The sequence below is a fragment of the Adiantum capillus-veneris genome, chromosome 1 (genome assembly GCF_014529385.1).
Source record: "Adiantum capillus-veneris isolate H3 chromosome 1, ASM1452938v2, whole genome shotgun sequence".
Classification (NCBI taxonomy): Eukaryota; Viridiplantae; Streptophyta; class Polypodiopsida; order Polypodiales; family Pteridaceae; genus Adiantum; species Adiantum capillus-veneris.
Window position 1 is genome coordinate 102,373,430 of NC_140931.1, and position 19,313 is coordinate 102,392,742.

The following is a 19,313-nucleotide window of genomic DNA, read 5'->3' on the forward strand; positions in this document are numbered from 1 at the left end:
GCTCATACATTTTAATGTCAATAGGAATATGAAGGGTGTTGCAACACAAATTTTTCTTTCACTTCTTTTTGCAAGTAAAATGAATCAAATTTCACTTGCGGCATATCTTTCGACACATCTTTTTGCAAGTCTGATTTCATTACCGCTATATAATTTTGCAAGATAGACTTCAAATCCCCAATACCTTTCATTACTTCTTTCAAGTTTGCATCACCTTCTTCACGCATATGAGCACTACTCGTGGAGGATAACAAAGGAGCATTGCATGTATGTTCCTCATGAGTGAATTCAACAGAATGGATGCTACCATTGTTCTCACCAAACACGTCAAAAGCGTATGCAAAGAATTGCATAAGGTCCATAGAGAGCGTAAGAGCATTACCACGCATATTTAGAGAATCCTCGTATCTATCAAAATGTAGATAAAATATTGCATCTGATAAGAGATCCATTTCGATACACAACAAATTGTACCATGCATAACCTATGTCATTAAACGCTCCATAGAAGCTTCAATCAATCCTTTATGATGGGTTTATGATATACATCATAACCACTTAGTAGCTTACATTTTACAAGAAACTTCACTATGCGTGCCACAGTCCCATACATATCCATGAAATCCATCGCACTACCGGCACGTACGCAATCAAAGGGTGTCATTTGCATCAAATATTTTGTGGTGACCCACAATGGACAATTACGTTTTTCATGAATGCTTTCAAGCATATTACATTTCTCGTGTGGCATCTCATCCTTCCACATGTTTTGCCGCATGTAATGCAATAAGATAAGCACTTTTAGACTGCTTATGCTATCGTAGGAGCATTGTTTCAACCTCCTTTGGAGGAGTTGAAAACAAATACGAAGATTCTCTACTAACGTAGTGGCCATAATCAATAATTGCATGATGTCCTACTTAGTCAATACTTGATCCCCACCGATCCAAAACTTGATTATGCAAATTTCCATCCTCACTGATACATCAAGAGAGTTGTTGAGAAACCTGGGGTTGTAGAGTGACATTGCTAGCATGGGTGGGGATGTCACTATAGCTGTGCTGAATAACCTGTACAACGACCTGCACAGAGTCTGTACACAGTTGTGACTAGCACTAGGGCTCGCAAGAGGCCTCGCCAAGAATTGCCCTACTCATTCACACAGCCCCCAAGTGCTTCACGCCCAAAGCCTCCTCTTTCTTTGCCCTACGCACCTGCTCTTTTGGTCTCTATGTAATGCATTTTCTCTGCTAGTCGTTGTGTAATTAAGACCATAATCGGCCATGTTACAGGTTTTGCACCCGTCCGTCCTTCACAAGCGGGCTTGCCCAAGACAGATTTACCATGCAAGGGCACCTATGCCACTTGCAATGCTTCTATTGGCTCCTTAAAAAAGCATTACCATCCAAATTCCATAATAAACTCGCACTATGCTGATTTTTTGTGGTTATATATATCAAGGAAATAACCTCTAGCTGTGCACAAACCAGACTCAACGCCAGTGCGCAGTTTTTTTGTGGTTATATATTAAATTTTTGTTCGTTGTTTTCGCTCGTTCTACCTTCTACATGTGCTAGCTCATCATTTCTTCACTATTAAGGTTTCTTAGCTTGCGTTGCTAAACAAAAAAAGAACCACACACGGACCAAAAAATCATGCACTATGTAGTGGTTATGTGCTCTGATATGGGGTATTCTTCAACGTGTAAAGCAACCAACACCAATGCAACATCCAACGCCAAGACAATAGAAAAATCATTGGATCTGGATATTGGAAGCCCTCTACTAAGCACACAGGGCTCCGGATATAACATTGCAGGGTGCAACTCGGCTACAACGTGATAAGAGAAGGGGGCGGCAAGGCAACCCAGTCAGCCCGACCTAGCCTAACCCAGTCAATCAACAAAGCCACTGGGCCTGCCAAGCGGCTCAGGCCAACATAACATGAAAAGGAAAATCGTACTGCAAGCCATAGGTGAGGCAGGTGGAACGTGATCAGAGCCTAGAGGTAGACATAGTGGGGTGAGTTTCGACAGTTATAGGCTACATAGCCAGCAGTGTAAGGCAGATTGGTATGGCTAGAAGGCACAGAAAAAGGCACTAGAGGGCACATTAGCTAGCAACAAAGGCAGCCCATTTCGGGCCGGCCACAAAGACTAGCATAGGTAGCAGTGCACATGCCATCAAAGGTGGGAACCATCCCATTTTTCAGGGCACCGCACATGGCTAGGAGGAGCAAGTTAGAGTTGTGCATTAGACCTGCAATGGTGGAAGTAGTTTTTTACTTTGATTACCTAATATAGTCACAAACAAGCGTGGAAGCTGCACCGTGCCACTTGGCAACTTCAATTGGAGGAAGTAGAAAAACATTAAGAAATTATTCTGCTCTTTAGCTAATTATATGGTGTTGCAAGTCGAACGTATAAGCCCAAGAAGAAAGCATGAGTTAACAACTCCTTCATCTCCGCCTAATTTGTAGAGTAGCACCAACCCACAAAAGCAAGGGAATTGAAAGGAACACGTAGTAGAGGAGCATAAAGGAGCACCAACAATTGTGTTGATGAACCTTTGTAGCACCCATAACAACACAGTCAAGGGTTGACGATGCTCGATGGGGAATCAAGTGTTTCTACTAAAATGCCATGATGTTCCTCTGCGCCCTGTTTTTAGGGGGCTTTTGAGTCTGCATTGCGAAAAAGGTTTCCTGTGTTGAAGTTGCAAAATTTTGGGTTTGCTTCTGTTTGCCCAAAATTCAATTTGATGGGCATTCTTACCCCATATTCATAGATAGGGATTATCACCGCTTGCCTTATCCGCACACTATGCCAATGGATATAGACCAAATGGCTATTATGTCTCTGGTATACAGTATTGAGGGCTCCAACCATTTCACAGCAACCTCTACGATCATCCTCATACTTGAACTTACAAGAAGTACCACGATAGAATACAACATTGTTAAAAGTAGTTCACTGTCACTTCCTTTTACTGTGTGGACTCTCTTTCAAATGCCCTTATCGATGTTAGATACCCTGTTGAGGGCCTCCATCTTGATTTGTGCCGCCTCCACATGGGCCGTGTATTTGCACAAGGTGCCTTTGGCTGCCTCTACAGAGGCACTTACAACAATGAATAAGTTGCTATTAAGCTCCTTGATAGGCCAAAAAACATCCTTGAGAGGGCACAATTTCTTGAAAACCAGTTTGCTAAAGAGGTCTCCATGCTTGCTTCCTTTCAACCTGAGAATGTAGTGCGCTTCATTGGTGCATGTTCCAAACCTTTGGTCTAGTGCATCGAGACAGAGTATGCTAAAGGGGGCTCTTTGAGAATGTTTCTTGCATGGAGACTCATAATACCATTTCTGCTTGTAATAAAATATGCTCTTGATGTTGCTAGAGGGATGGAGTGCCTCCATAGCTTTGGAGTTATTCACAGGGACCTAAAATCAGATATCATGTTTATTGCTGACAAGTAAATTAAAATAGCAGATTTTGGAGTGGCAAGAATTGCGGTGCAAATAGAAGGCATGACCCCAACAAAGACAGACACTTTTTGTTGGATGGCACCGTAAGAGTTCTCTATCCACTTGCTCATGCTATTTATGGATTTCTTATATTAGGAGCTCTTGTGGTTTATACATTACATATATTTTGGGCCTACAAGTTACTTCAATAGAAGCCACCGGGCTGAATTTATTACTAGCTCTTTAGATATGGCGCTTGCCTATGCTTGACCCTTGCCTTTTACATGTAAAACAAATGTCATTTACAATTTTAGGCAATTCACATCTCTTAGGAATCTGAAAGAGCTTGACCCAATTGTATGTACCTAGCACTTATAAAGATTTGTGGCTATCTAATGACTTGTGTGTGCAGGAAATGATACAAAGAGCCTAATTGACGAACTATTAAAGCCAAATAGATCTTTACTAATTCACATGGAAGACAGACGAGAACCTCAAGTAGGATTATCTACAACACCTTCGAACCCACATGGAGAAGAGAGAAGGGAAGCAATTTTGAAACTTTAGTTGAATCATGCACATTGTTAATTAGTTGAGAAGAGGGGGAAAAGGAGTTCCATGAGGTTTCCCAACACAATGGATTCATACACTCCCCACTTCACATGGAGCTTTGTTTAAAGTTCCAGCCAGAAAAGGTCTAAAACACACCTTGACAGGTGCTTCCCATGTGAGCTTGCTATATGGATCACTCGAGCCAAGCTTTAGGAGGGATAGGCCTATGTCAACTAAAGGTAATAAATTCTTTGTGTGTTGCAACTAAAATAGTTTAAATAAAAAGGTCCCTCCAACACTAGGGGAGAAGCATAAAGTTCCCCTCCAACACTAGAGGAGAAAACAAGTATACGGGGGGGGAAGGGAATGTTCCCTGGTCATGTCTTGGGTTGGATGTGCATATGGACAAGGTTCTTTCTACCATAAATGATGGATCCATAAACTTATGGATCCTATCTGCAAAGTCTTCACATGTAATTGATGCACCTTTTTTTTTTGTGCAAAACTCACAATTGTGAGTGAATTATATTGATCAACCCAAAAAAATACAAGGGCTTGTCATGCTCGTGTTGAGCCATGACATCATCTAGGAACCAAAATTACATCGGCTATCAGGGCAGCCATCCCTAGCAACCCGCCCCCTTATCCTTGATACACAAAGTCCATTATCATGTTCTTTTTATATCTTTTAATTATCGACGGCCAAGATTTTCCCGTGTCCTAGGCATTTCATATGTTGTCAACAAGGCACAAGTAGTCCTAGACCAATCCTTCGAGTGTTGCTTGCACCCGAGCGTCCATATTAGCACTTTGCTTTATTGTATAATTTCTGCGAAGCTTGCCACCTCAAAACCTCCTTCAAACACACGGCAGTTCCATGTCTGCCATACATTATGTAAGAAGAAGTACTGGACGATTTGAGTGCTGATGAGGAGGGTAGGACTACCTGAATTCTTCCCTCCAAGGAATAGATCACTCTTGGAAAACCAATTTTCCATGTTCTTTGGACCCACTTGCATATTTTCCCTACGAGGCCTTTAATAGTTGGGCAATCCATGAAGAGGTGGGCCAGATCTTCACTAGCCAACCTGCATGCCAAGCATCGATCTGACGCAGTTCCTCTCTCCTAAATCTTCACCCCCGTCGGTAGAGCACCCCAAATTAACTTCCATAAAAATACCTTCATGTGATGCGGAACCTTTGGCTTCCACATGTTCTCCATTACTTGCTCCCACCTTTCCTCCGGCCATTGTTTTTTCCAAATCTTGTTAAGGGGGCTAGACCAATTCTTCTTATGCATCACTGTATGATAAATTTCTTTAGGATGGGGTTTCCATAAGACTGCTTCCGGGCCATTTCGAGGCATTCCAGTCAAACTCCGAATCACAGATTGGCATCACTATATTGTCAAGCTCTTTCATCACTTTGTGGACAACCAAGACCTCCAAGCTATAAAGATGGTACTGGGTAACCAGAAGGTCAATGGTTTTCCAACTCTTGTTGTCACTATCCTAGAAGTGCCCAAGTCGATTTAGACCCTTCTTATTCATCTTCCTGGCTGTCTCTATCCAATAGGGAATTTGTGGCACCTTTCTACCACAATGAATAGCCAATCCAAGTATAGAACAAATGGTCATCGTGTGAAGAGGGGTGCATGAGTCTCCTTATAATCAATACAATATTCTTATTAAAAACCTTTTGCATCTAGCCTTGCATTTAACACTAGCATATAAGACTTTTGCTTAAGCTTCAATACACACTTTCTTAGACTTTGGTAGTATCAAGAATATAATCCGAATTCTTCATCCATTCTACAAGCTCACATGCCTCTTCAAAAGAGTGGCTCTCTATCACATTCTAGTGCAAAGATGATGTTGTTCTATTGAGAATAAAAGACACTAAACTTATTGATTGGTGGCTTGATGCTTTCAAGGGGGCTTTTATGCTGTTGTGAAAGGGAGTCAAGAGGCCAGGGGCCCAAAAGCCGATGTTCAATTACTTCATTCATGAAATGCATGCCTATATCACTCACAATCTCAATAGGTAAACCATATCACAGAAAGACAGACATATATATATATATATATATATATATATATATATATATATATATATATATATATATATATATATATATATATATATATATATATATATATATATATATATATATATATATATATATATAAGAATTGTGCAGTTGTTCACGCATTGGCTTTAGTTGTGGCCTTAGCCTCTACCCATTTAGTGAGATAATTTGTGGCAACAACGATATATTGTGCATGTGAGCGATATGCTAGTGGTGTGATAGGATCTACAAAGTCTAAGCCCCATTTTGCAAAAGCTCTTGCGCTCATCATTGGTCTCAAAGGCATCTCATCTCTTTCTACAGGCACCTTAGTGCGCTGACATTCATTACAACATTTGACATATTCATCCGCATATTGAATTAATGTTGGCCACCAAATTTCGGCTGTCAAAACAATTTTCACTGTCCTTTTCACAGAGAAACGATCACCAACTAGGCCTTCATGAGCCTACTCTAATAAAGTTATGTATTCATTTTCATGGGCACATAACCTTAGACCATCTGGTCCTCATCTGTATAATTGGTCATTGATCAAGACATATGTATAATTGGTCGTTGCTTAAATATCCAAGGATTTATGTCTTGCCTGGTAGTTCATTCTTTGTCAAGTATATTGGCTGTTTGCACTTGTTGTAGAGACTTTTTGACATTATATCTATTTCTAATCCATGGTCAATTAAGGCAATGAATGGCCTGCTTCATGAAGAACCTCTTTTGTGAGCTTTCCTTTTTTGGCTAATTCCATGACATTTGGCCACAATTTACCATGGTCTTCACTCACGAGTTCATCACTTTCAAGCATAGAGTCCCTAAAATTTTCAATTTTTACTCCATAAGTAGATGCCTCAATTGAAGAGGTGGCACGATTAATTGCCATTTCTTCAACTAATGTTTTCATTCCTCCCTTTCCAAAGTTATTTCTCAAGGGTAGACCTATCTCCCTCAAGTTAATCTTTCCATCTTTAGAAAGACAACATCTTTTCTCAAAGCATCACTAAAATCATCACAATCCCTTCTTGCATGATATGTGCTATCACACCATATACATCTATGAACAAAACCTTCTTTGGTTTGTTGTCTTAGCTTTGAGTCTTGGCTTTGAGGGTGGTACCAAGGGTTGTCATTTCTCTTCAAGATTTACAAGTCTTACCTTCAAATCAGGAATTCCATTCACAAGCTCATCTATCATGGACTCATCAAACTTTGAAGGTACACAAGCAAGTTTTACCGTCTTGTTAGAGGTTGTAGAGGTAGAAGATGAAGCATTCACAATCATCTTATCTCTTCTTCTTTGATGCCTAGCAAGAAGTGAGACAATAACTTCAACCTTGTTCCAATTCGTCTTTAGTCCCTACTCAACATCACTGTCTTCAAGAAGTAGCTCCAATTTCTCTTGGAGTTCTTTTCATGATGCCTGTAAGAAGATATATGTCTTCTCTGAATCAAGTGTGGCCTTTTTTTCTCTTGTGAGTTGAGCATAGTATTGCTTAAATTCCTTGAGTAGCTCTGTAGGAGAGATTTCCTCCTTTGTTTTGGCTATCTACTCCAAGAAATTTCTGTTTGTCACTCTCTCATAGTCTTCCATCAAATACTCCTCCTTCAAAGCTAGTTTGAATTCCTCCCAGTTTCTTCCATGCTCATTCTTGATTCCCTTGACATGCTCCATGATCTTAGGAATCACAACAAGATCAAAGATTTCTAACATCTCAACTTCAGGCACATGATGCTACTCCATCTCCTTCACATAACCATTCAGGTACTTTGTCACATCTTTTGTGTCAAATTGATCCATCATATTCACTATTGATTGAATAGTTTTAGTTGCTAAAACCTCATGTCTCTCAATAGCATGTTGCTACTACATAAACATGGCAACTGCTTGAAACATTTGCATTATAGCCAGATCAAAACGCATATCTTGTTGCTCCAACTGATCACCTATGATTGAAGTAGTTTTGAATCGCCCAAAAATTGTCACGTTGATAGATTTTGCATCGGGTTCACCAAAAAGTATTTCAAAAGAGTTGGTGGTCTTGTTGGGAAGGCACCGAGCCTCTAGCAACGAGGGTTTGTGAGGAGATTGAAAAGGCTTTGGCTTAAGAAAGCTTAGTATTTCAAAATAAATACATCAGCTATATCCATTGAAATCTCCCGTGTTCACACACACATGGACTCCTCAAAGCAAAACAAAAATGAAATTATCTTCATCATATCTAATCATAGGAAGGATGAAAGGATTTACAGATGCATTTATAGCAGTAAGCCTCTCTTGACCAAATAGACTATGGATGGTTCTTTGAAACTATAGCTTTGTGCTTATAAAAATGTAGATGTTCTACCTAGTAGTAGGAGTGAGTCGTGTGTATGTAAATACTAGACAAGAGAGGCAAGCAAGGCTTCACACTTCAATGAGAATAAATATGTGCACATCAAAGGAATTAGAGTAGTCCAAGAGTGGTAGAATAATGGGATGCAATGAAAGAATAATTTATTGCAGTCTTTTTGGCCCAAAGAGGAACACAATTCTCTATTGGAAGTTGATTTTATGACCAATACAAACATTAATCCTAAGGGATTTCAAAGCGTGGAAGGGGTGAAAGATTATATTATTTGGGTTATTCGTCTAAGATACTCTATAATTCTAAGAAAACAATGGGAGAGGAAGACGAAACCAATTTGCCGGAAACCGCCCAAGATCAAATTATAAGTAAGAAATTGAGCACACATTGCACACAATCTTGTTGCCAATTTGATGAAGTAGCAAGTTTAGAAGAGCCTTCAACACCTTTCTTTGCCCACCAATGATAAGTCTTTATTGACAAAAGATTAATACATAGAGCATATGAGTGTTATAAGTCAAGGTTAGAGGTAGAAGGTTTGAGTAATGAGAGTGATAAACTAGAGATGCCTTGGGTTGATATTGAAGAGACCTTGTAACATTTAATGGTCTAGGAACTTGTGTGTAGCGGAACATAGTGAGCATTTCATTAGAATAGATTCCTAATGAGAATAACAAGAGTGCTTGGGTGGAGAGAGCAACCAAAAGAGAGAAATTAAGCAACTGACAAGAGTTGAGGACCGGATTTGCATGGAGCCGGTCCCCCCTCCAAAAGGCTTTGTATTATGGTTTCTCCCATCAAGAGAGACATTTTACAATACCAGTCTTTGTGTTCCTTCAATACTAGCTAGTGCAATGAAGATGGAAACTTCAAGCACTAAGCAAAACACTTATCAAACACAACATCAATTCCCTCACGGTCTCAGACCCAAGACCTCACACACCTTCGAAGATGGTGAGAGCTAGCAGGGTACGACAGTAGATTGAGAGGAAGAAGGAGTAGTCTTACGAGAAAGATGTACATCTCGTCACATAATCACTCATATTAGCATAGCTTAGCTTAGTAATTAGCATGGTAGAGGAGATGAGCATGCATTGAAGCTTGGATCTTGGTTGGATTTGCATCACAAAGCCAAGAGTTGTTGGTGTAGGACTCCCTTCTCACAAGCTTGGAGTAGGTGATAAGCTTTCCATTAAAGCTTGAGAAGAGAGAGAGAGTCTTCTTACTCCACACATAGACTAGTGTGAGTGTGTAATGCAATAATGCCTTGAGAAAATCAGCCCCTCTCTCTCTTGGTCGACCCCTCTTGCTATTTGCTCATGTTGCAACCCTATTGGACCTCCCCAGGCCTAGCCAATGGAATTTCAAGAGCATAAGTGATAGCCTTCTGACATGTGTCTCCCTTTCCCCTTTTGTGAGAGATTTAGGTAATTAATAAATGCAATTAAACTCTCATTGGACCCCTTTGCCTCCTAGCCAATAGGAATCAGGCAAGCCATTGGGTTGTTGAATGCTCATTGGACCCCTTGGGAGACTGTCCAATAGTATTCTAGAGAGCTTAATTATTATTGGTTCTTTTATTAAGTGTTTTTAAATTAATTAAACTAGATTTACTCTAGCCTGATTCTCATTGTTCCATCTCCATGGCCATCCAATAGGATTTGATTATACCTTGTGGGCATCTGGGCTAGCGAGCTAACATGTGTCCCTCATTCCCTTTGTGTAAAGGGAGCTTGTGTGTGTGTGTGTGTGTGTGTGTGTGTGTGTGTGTGTGTGTGTGTGTGTGTGTTTTTCTCTCTCATCCCTACTTGCAAGGCTTGCACCCTCCTATGTAGGGATTATGAAGACTTTTTGGGACACACACAAAGCATCCAATTTCCCTAGTGTTTGGCCTTTGGACACAACCTTTGAATTTTGGAACCTTGTTGTAGTAGAGGTTTTTTAACTGCCTTTCAAGGATGTCACAATGATCCCTAAATGCTCTGAAGAATTGCTATTGAAGAAGGAGCTCGGGGCTAGGGAAGGTGGAAGGTAGTATTACATGCTGAAGAATGTAAGGTATGCAAGATGGGAGCAATTAAAGTGGTACTTGTAGAGGTTGTGTTTTTTGGTGAAATTTGATTATATGTCAAAAGAGAATTATGCTCCTTTATGTCTTGCAAAGCAAGGTGGTACAATTAATTGGGGTAATTGGCTATATGAGAGGATTTATGTTGAAGTCTACTTGTCTCATAGAAGGAAGGCTCGGGATAATAGTACACTGTGTGCCTATTTGTTTGATTGATTTAATTATGCTTAGAAGTTTCTAGAAGAGGAGAGTGATGGGGAAGAGCAAAGGGTACCTGGCTCTTCTAGCAGAGCAGCAATCCTAAAGGAAGAAAAACAAATATTTCCAACACTGCTACACATCCTCAAGCTTCCATCGGGTTTCCCTTGTTGAAGAGAGGTCAAGGTAAACAAGGGTAAATATGGGGAAGTCATAGAAAAGGATTTAAGGCCTCCACATACCCAAATCTACCCCAAAGTGGAGGAAAATTAGGAAAAACGTAGCGAGATTCACATTGGAGCACCCAAATCCAAGTATCCAACGTGGTCGTGACACCTAGGCCTCTGATACCATGTCAAAGGTGGCAACAGAAGTTGCAATGAAGGCAAGAACGAGCTCGTGATTGGGTGGACACCTTGAGTCAGATCTGGAACACCTGCAATGTCACATACATGAACAAGCCACCCTTGTGGAGATGAAGACGAGACATCTGAGAATATGTGTGTGTGTGTGTGTGTGTGTGTGTGTGTGTGTGTGTGTGTGTGTGTGTGTGTGTGTATGTGTGTGTGTGTGTGTGTGTGTGTGTGTGTGTGTGTGTGTGTGTGTGTGAGAGAGAGAGAGAGAGAGAGAGAAATTTGGGAAAGTCTCTCCATGCTAATAATAACAAGTTGTCCATACAAGTGACCAAGGGTGGTGCGTCATAGATCTGGCATGCCAACTAGATAGACCTTAGGTACACACAACTGTGACTGCTACTAACATTGCCAATTTCTCCTACACACAAGACCATGGGCATGGTCTCCACATGGGTACAATCTCCAAGCATGCTCTGAGAGTAGCTAGATCTAGTGCCCCTCCTTCTAGCTAGATCTAACATGGATCTAGATCTTGAATGAGAAATTGTACCACTGCACGATTGAAATTCCTGTGTAAGACTACCTTGAGGATGTACTGCACCGTGGAGATGGTCTCTAAGCAATGCAATCGCTCCCTATGAAAATTTTTGGGACTAATCTACTGGGCAAAAATGCTAAGCTAATCTGCAAAACAAAAAAATTGGCTGGTTTACAACAAAAATGTTGGTTGTCCATGCATAGCTCATCTACCACAAGCCCCTCTAAGGCACCCAAGGGAGGGCACCCCCCCTCTGGTTCCAACTATACTATTGTAAGAGGTGACCTCCCTACACATATATATGCCCATAGGCTAGCTGCCCGAACCACTCCTCCAGCACCACAACCTTGGTAAATAGGGAAAAGATAGGAGAGAAAGGGGAAAAGGGCACTAGATGCCCATAGGGCTCAGGGGAAAAATACCGACAAGACTTGGAAAAATACCCCCAGCGTGTAGGAGCCTAATGGCCTTGGAACCAAGCCAAACCCCAGGGCTAAACATGGTTAAACACAACCAGACATGAGAAACCTACCTCACACCAGCCGAGCACAGCCACAAAGTAGCCCTCACTCCCTAACGCATGTCCCTCATAGAAACTAGGACCGACTGGATGAATCCAGAGAGATGCTTAAACTCTAACCACGACCATTTAAAAGCTCACCATGATACCACCCTCATATAAACAACCCCAATCTTGGAGCTTCAAACAATGGAAAGCCAAACATCAATGCCACACTAAATTTCCCAACCGATTCACAACATCACAGAACGTGCTATCCACTTTGCAGACAACAAAAGATGACTCACCAATGGAAAACCATGCATGTATCACTCCAAACCCGCATCTTGCATCACATCGTGTTACCCTGTGCATTGACTTCATTTGCATCATAGGGGCACATTACAAGGCCTTGCACAAGAACTTTTCTATAGGCCATGTATGCACACCACCATTAATCCAACTATTGTTCAAGAGGACTTCCAATAGGAAGGGGGAGAAATGCTCCTCCCCTCCCTTTTCTATAGCCCATGTACACACACCACCCGTAATTCAATGTTGCTTATGAGGACTTCCATCAGGAGGGGGGAGAAATGCTCATAAATCGTGAAATTAAAGTGTACAAAGTGTGTTTTCTTTTGAATTTTTGTTGCTTTTTTTACTTGTTCTTGCATAATAATGGGCCAAATAACTCAAAAGACACATCACCAAAAAAATATCTGTCTTTAAGTAAATAAGAAGCGAGAGAATAATTTTGGCTAATTTTTGGGTCAATAATACTAATTTTTAGGCCAATTTTCTATTTTTTGCATAATAATAAGAAATAACCATAAAAAATAATTATTATCACCAAGAAGGTTGGACTTTGAAAGAAAACACAAAGCAAGAAATTCAAGCATATCCAATATGGGAAAAAATGGAGGACATTCAAATTTGGCACGAATGGCCAAAATGTTGGCACACAATCATCAATCATCAAAATTGCAAACCATCTGATCCACAGGTAATGTAGACAATGAAACAAAGCCATCAAGGTGGAAAACACAAATTGACTTCCAGGTAAGAGGTAGAGATATAGTCAAAAATGAGCTTTTGGTCAAGCTCATTTGCAATTTCTCTCTCACACACACACACACACAGAGGTTTTGTGCCATTGAGAGATTTTCATTTACATCACCCACCAAATCAGATAGGTATGCTCTAAATATGATACTTAATGCTTACATAAGGTCAAAGTACACATGCGCTAGTAGTAGGGTCAAGATCCACCATGCGATAGATCACACAAACCACAAGGAAGAAACTCTACCAAAAGGGGTTAAGGATCTATAGGAAGCCCATCATAGCATCTACACACTGCAATGATCACTTATCCAGATCTTACAAGTACATGGATCACGATCCATGTACCTCAATAAAGTGAAAATAACAGGGTACCTACAATAAGAAGAAGGTATTTGAAAGGAAAATCACTAAGGTGACCCAAAAAACATCCACTCCAAAACTTCCAAACTTTATGGAGAACATGGAGAAATTAGGCAATCATGCTCTCAACTCACCAAAATTGGATCACCCTAGCAAGAACTAATCTCCAAGGCCCAAGGAATGCGTGGTATAAGTCTGGTAAGATTTGGCCAAAGAACATGAATCATGATTCTTGTACCTGGCCATCACTTAAAGAAAAAATGCTACTCGGTCCAAGCAAGGAACAACCAGGCAAAAAGCCACCAAGCCATGAAACAAGTCTTTACTAACACTAACAAATGCTAAAAACTACGCAGAAAAATCACCAACATTTTGACACTTATATCAAGAATTCTAGGAAGCCAATTTCCAAGCCAAAAATTGGTACAAATGAAGCTCTAGCACACCTTTACATGGGCATTAAGAAAACTCAGCAAAGAAAAATGGAAAGTGCTCCTACAAAAGGAGGTCAAAAAATGTATTTAATGCAAAAGATGCAAAAGTATGGCCTAAAACACAAAAAGGAGGTAAAAAATGTATTTAATGCAAAAAATGTATTTAATGCAAAGACAAAAGGAGGTCAAAAAATGTATTTAATGCAAAAGATGCAAAAGTATGGCCTAAAACACAAAAAGGGAAATAACTTTTTCCTTCTAAGATCAAAGTTGTATCTATCTTCTCCAATAGGCCCAACATGCCTGCTAGAAGCAAGTGCATGAGTCTTTTTTTTTTTCCAAAATTGTTGAATCACAATTCATGTACCAACCCCAAACCAAAAACTAATTACACAGACTTGATCTAGAGGATTATTATATGCAAATTTCATCATCTCACCAAAGTTCAAAGCCAAACCTTGTCAAAGACGAATTTCATATCCAAAGATCTAAAAATTGCACAAATGGACTTGAATTTCCAACCAATGATCCATTTGTTATACTAAACCAATTTATGCCATCAAAAGTCAGTTTGGCCAACATTCTTAAATCGTGATCCATTTACCTTTTTTTCATTTTGACATGCAAACTCTTGCACTTGTGGATAGTTTTCCTAAGTCTTTTGGTGAATTTTGGTCAAATTTGGATGAAGAATGCACTCAACACTAATTATGTCCAGTTTTCTGTTTATAATTAAGCCATGGACATTGATTCTGAAAACAACTTATAGTCGCCAAAGTGGAGTAGGTTTTGAAGGCTTTTTAGTTACAATTTCGAGCGTTTAGAGTGCCTCGATGCAAGACTTGAGACTAGAGAGAGTGAGACGCGACTCCCTATGAATAAATAAAATTGATCTCCCACGAGCAATCAGACATCTCTGAAGAAGATCTACAAAGGCTTCTAGCAAATGTTTTTTGTGGAAAAGTTCCAAGATAACGAAAGAGAAAGAGCCATCATACTCCCTTGAGAGTTATGGCAACTACACATGCAGAAAGAAGTACTCAAAGCAGCAAAGTTGATACAGCTAAACAAGTATCTCAAATTACTGCCATGGGGGATAGACGTCAAGAGAGCACATGAGCTCATTGAGTACAATGAGCTCATGGGGAACAGACTTCAAGAGAGCACATGAACTCATTGAGTACAATATATTGCAACGAAGAAGCCACCTTGAATAACAAGGACAGAGCCCAAGTTTTGTTAAAAATTACAGTTAAAACCATAACTCAAGAATTACACATACTTGTAGGAATCCACAACCTACTCACAAAGACCACAACGGCTAATAATGATAGAGAATTTTTATAGCTAAAGGGGCAAGACTTCACCTACATAGACTTGTTTTTTCAAGAGATAGAGATGGCACTAATGCTAATCTCTCAGCATCTCCAGATTCCAAAGCCACCTTGATACACCCAACCATTTTGACACATTACGGTGGTCATGGCCATAGGACTGTCATCAGAGCACAAAGGGGTTCGCTATGATTTTGGTAGCTACTTGATTGATTACATAATAGAAGGAAACTTAAAGGACAGTGAGAAGTACAAGTCTTACATGAATGCATGTTGCATGCTTACCAGAATAGCCTATTAAGCACTAGGGATGATAGCCGAAGCTCATCCTAAAGACCAAGCATGATGCAAAGGAGGTGAAAGGGCTAGAAACCACCCCTGTTAAGGAAGACACTCAAGGATCTAGCTCGAACACTCTTGAAGATGAGGACAAAGATCCCACCTCTGAGGAAGAGACCGATGAAGGGCCTACAGACAACATAGAAGTGAATATCAAGAAAGGTTAGATGAGAGCACTAAGTCCAAAGGACAAAGATCCCACCTCTGAGGAAGAGACCGATGAAGGGTCTACAGACAACATAGATAGTGAATATCAAGAAAGGTTAGATGAGAGCACTAAGTCCAAAGGACAAGAGAAACAACCAAAAGAGAAAAAAAGTGTCATAGATAGAAGGCACGCAACCAATGGAAGATACTCTAAAGAGAGGGAAAAAGAAGAAAGCATCCATGACATAGAAGAAGTCTGAGAAGAAACCAATTGGTGAAGACGATCACCGGGATTTTATTGGATTAGCCACAAGTTACAAAATGGAACACGAGGAAAGGAGGGCAAGCCCAATTTCCTAGATGAAAAGAAAAAAAAGTATTGATGAAGAAGAGCTCAAGGATGTGGAAAGCAAATAAATTTCTACATCTCAGGGTGCAAGACCTTTAGAAATGAAGAGCTGGATGATTTAGAAAGGAGGCTATTCAAGAAAGATCTAAAGATGGATAAAGAGTTCAACCTAGTAGAAACAATGGAGCAGCTCCAATATCGATTTAAATGCCACCGTAATGTGATCAACACAAGAGAAAGAAGTCTATTCAAGAAAGATATAAAGATGGCTAAAGAGTTCAACCTAGCAAAAACAATGGAGCACCTCCAATATCAAACCATATGCCCTCATAGTGTGATCAACACAAGAAAAAGGTAGCTTAAAGAGAAGGTAGCAAAGAAAGACTCTCTAGAAGATCAATTCAATGCACTTGAGAGCGAGTGGATTGCTTTGCAAGAGGAAAAAGACAAACTGGCAAAGGACCTACGAGAGGCATACATAGACATTGAGAGGCTCAATGAGAAAGATAGTGAAAATCAAGTCAAAGCTCAAATATTAGAAGAATTCAATGTTGAACAATGCAAAGCCTATTAGAAGCTTGTAGCTTTGTATGATATAGTAAAGGTGCCTCTTACAACTCGTCTCATGAATCTAGTAACAAAGCTTTAGATGGCGATCGCTTCAAGATTGCAACAAATTGAAGAGGTAGCACCAAGTTGAAGAAGGACCTGGAAGGAGAAAGGATACATTGCCAAATGATCATAAGTGGCACCATGGCCACCACCTCTCAAAAAGAAGCAAAGATCAGGGAAATGGAGGAACAAGTAGCAAAGCTAAAAGCGGAGATAGAGCTCCATGCTACACAGTACAAAAAAGAGCTACATAAAAAATAAGATATTATTTGTGCTATAAATCTATAGTTAAAGGACCTACAAAGATCTAAATAATATGTGCCAAGCATATCTATAGTAGTGAACTTTGTGATACCTGAGCCGCTTGAGTTACCCCCGCAGAACAACTTGAGGCTTCTCAGCATGTACTTGAAACATCGCGAACTGAGCCACGTCTAGAATTCTAGTTTGAAAACACCTTGGTAGAAAAGAGATAGCCTAGTGGATAGAGGATATGCCCGAGGGATTTGCAAAGGAATACTTGAAGTGGGAGCACATAGTGCTCTCGTCAGTGGCCTTATAATTCATTAAACTAGAGGAACATATAAAAATTTTAGAGCACGAGCTACTATCCCTACCATTGCTCAATCATCAGATATACCTCTAGCAAAAGAAGATGCTACCAAATCTAGAGCCTAATCCTCAGAATACCTATACGAAGGCGTAGCAGTTACTCAAGAAGAAGCCCAAGTAATTTTGGACAATCAACCTCTATGGAGACAAAGATGACTACAAAAGAGGCCAGGTGATGAGACCAGGTATAAGGCTGCCCTATACCACTTCTAATTTTGTAATCTATAAAGACCGCTTTCATTTTGTGAAACTATACCCCATGGAAATGGAACCTAAGGTCATTGTTTGGTAAACCTAGGTATACAAGACACTTTTGTAAATGTAAAAGAGGTTCTTTTAAAATAAGATATCGTTGTGTGAGGAGAAGGCTCCGTAGTGCAACTTTATAATCAACATACCTCATTCATTATAATCAAAATCAAATTTTGACTATTGCCTTATTCCTCTCCTCTTGCTCTTTCATTTGATTGTATGAATTTTCAATAATGTTTAAGTTTGAGATTGCACTTTATGGTCATAAAGTCACTAATTTGGTGCCATAATCAAGTGTAAATGATGATTTTTTAATGGGAGAAGAGTCTTAGGACATAAGTGCTGCAATTATACCACTTTTATTTGTGTTTTTCACACCTAAAAATCCATGAATTGCGTGTTATTTATCTCTAAAAAATGACTTTACAGGGTCCAAATAGGTTCTATTAGTCCTTGCCTATAATCTTCTAAGCTTAAGGGGTTCACTAGTGAGAACACCACCTATATAACATGTGTTAAAGGGGTATTTTAAAAACCCCTTTTTAACATGTTTGAATGAATAAAATGACCCCTGATTTCAGGAATGGAATATTAAAACCCCTTTTGTTAATGCATCTCTTTTAATTTGATTAAATTTTTTGCATTTAAAAACACCTTTTGTTGAACTCACATGATACCGTAATATGATTGCATAGTGCAACCCCCAAGATTCTAAAATTTTATGGTGTTTCAAGCTCGTTTGGCATAGGAAATCATCAATTTTTTGGTAGGAGAAAGGATTCAATGTAGGTAGTGATAGACTATCTAAGTTGATTCTGTGATTGAGTGTAGGTAGTGATAGACTGTCTAAGTTGATTCTGTGATTGTGCTATAGTGTTTCATTAGTCACAATAGTTCCATTGGGTTTGACAAACTCAATGTGTCTCCATGCCCTACCCTAATTGCTTCCTTGAGTATTTTGTTAGTGCCAAAAAGTTGTGCTATAGATGTCTATCATAGCAATTCGCTAGCACTCCCAACATGCATACTTCTTACAGATGTCATTGAACTTGAGGGAAGGTTTTGAAATGGGCAAGTTCACATTATCTCTATTAGAGGAGTGAACAAGGGCTAAGGATGAATGCATGATGGAAGTAAGTCAATATGTACAAGGGCTAAGGATGAAGGCATGATGGAAGTGCACAGCAATTGTGACAAGTTGGCCTATAAGGAGTTAGGATCTTGGAATGCACTTATTGCAAGATGTGTGGAGTATGGTCATGGCAAGAAAGCAATAAAGGCTTTTGACCATATGCTTCTAGTTGCCACCATGAGTGTATGGTCTCATAGAATGTATCCAAGTTTGATCCAGGTCGTCAACCAATGGTCAGATGACCTTACGTACATATTGTGCAAGCCTTTTTTTTTTTTGTTAGTTTGATGGTTCAAATAGTCATTGTCCTATGAAAGGCACAATATGAATTTGCTGACAGTTTTTTTATACTTAGATGATGTTGAATGTCGATCAATTTTCCATGTTTGCTAGTTGCACATGTTGAGCATGAATGCCCAACATGGGGGTTGGGCAATGATGATGCTACCAAGTTTGTCTACATCTCAATGTATCACCAGGCATGGTGATTTGATATCATAGTGTTGGTAAAACTCCATGAGAAGTTGCCACTTTTGGAAATGTACCAAGCATGCAGCCCGTAGATAGTGTACAAAAG

At 39.8% G+C, this 19,313-nt stretch overlaps 1 pseudogene; it reads left to right on the top strand.

The window, feature by feature from the left end:
- The first annotated feature begins 1,033 nt into the window (after positions 1-1,033).
- On the top strand, positions 1,034-3,569 carry LOC147465283 (serine/threonine-protein kinase STY13 pseudogene; annotated as a pseudogene).
- Positions 3,570-19,313: the final 15,744 nt, after the last annotated feature.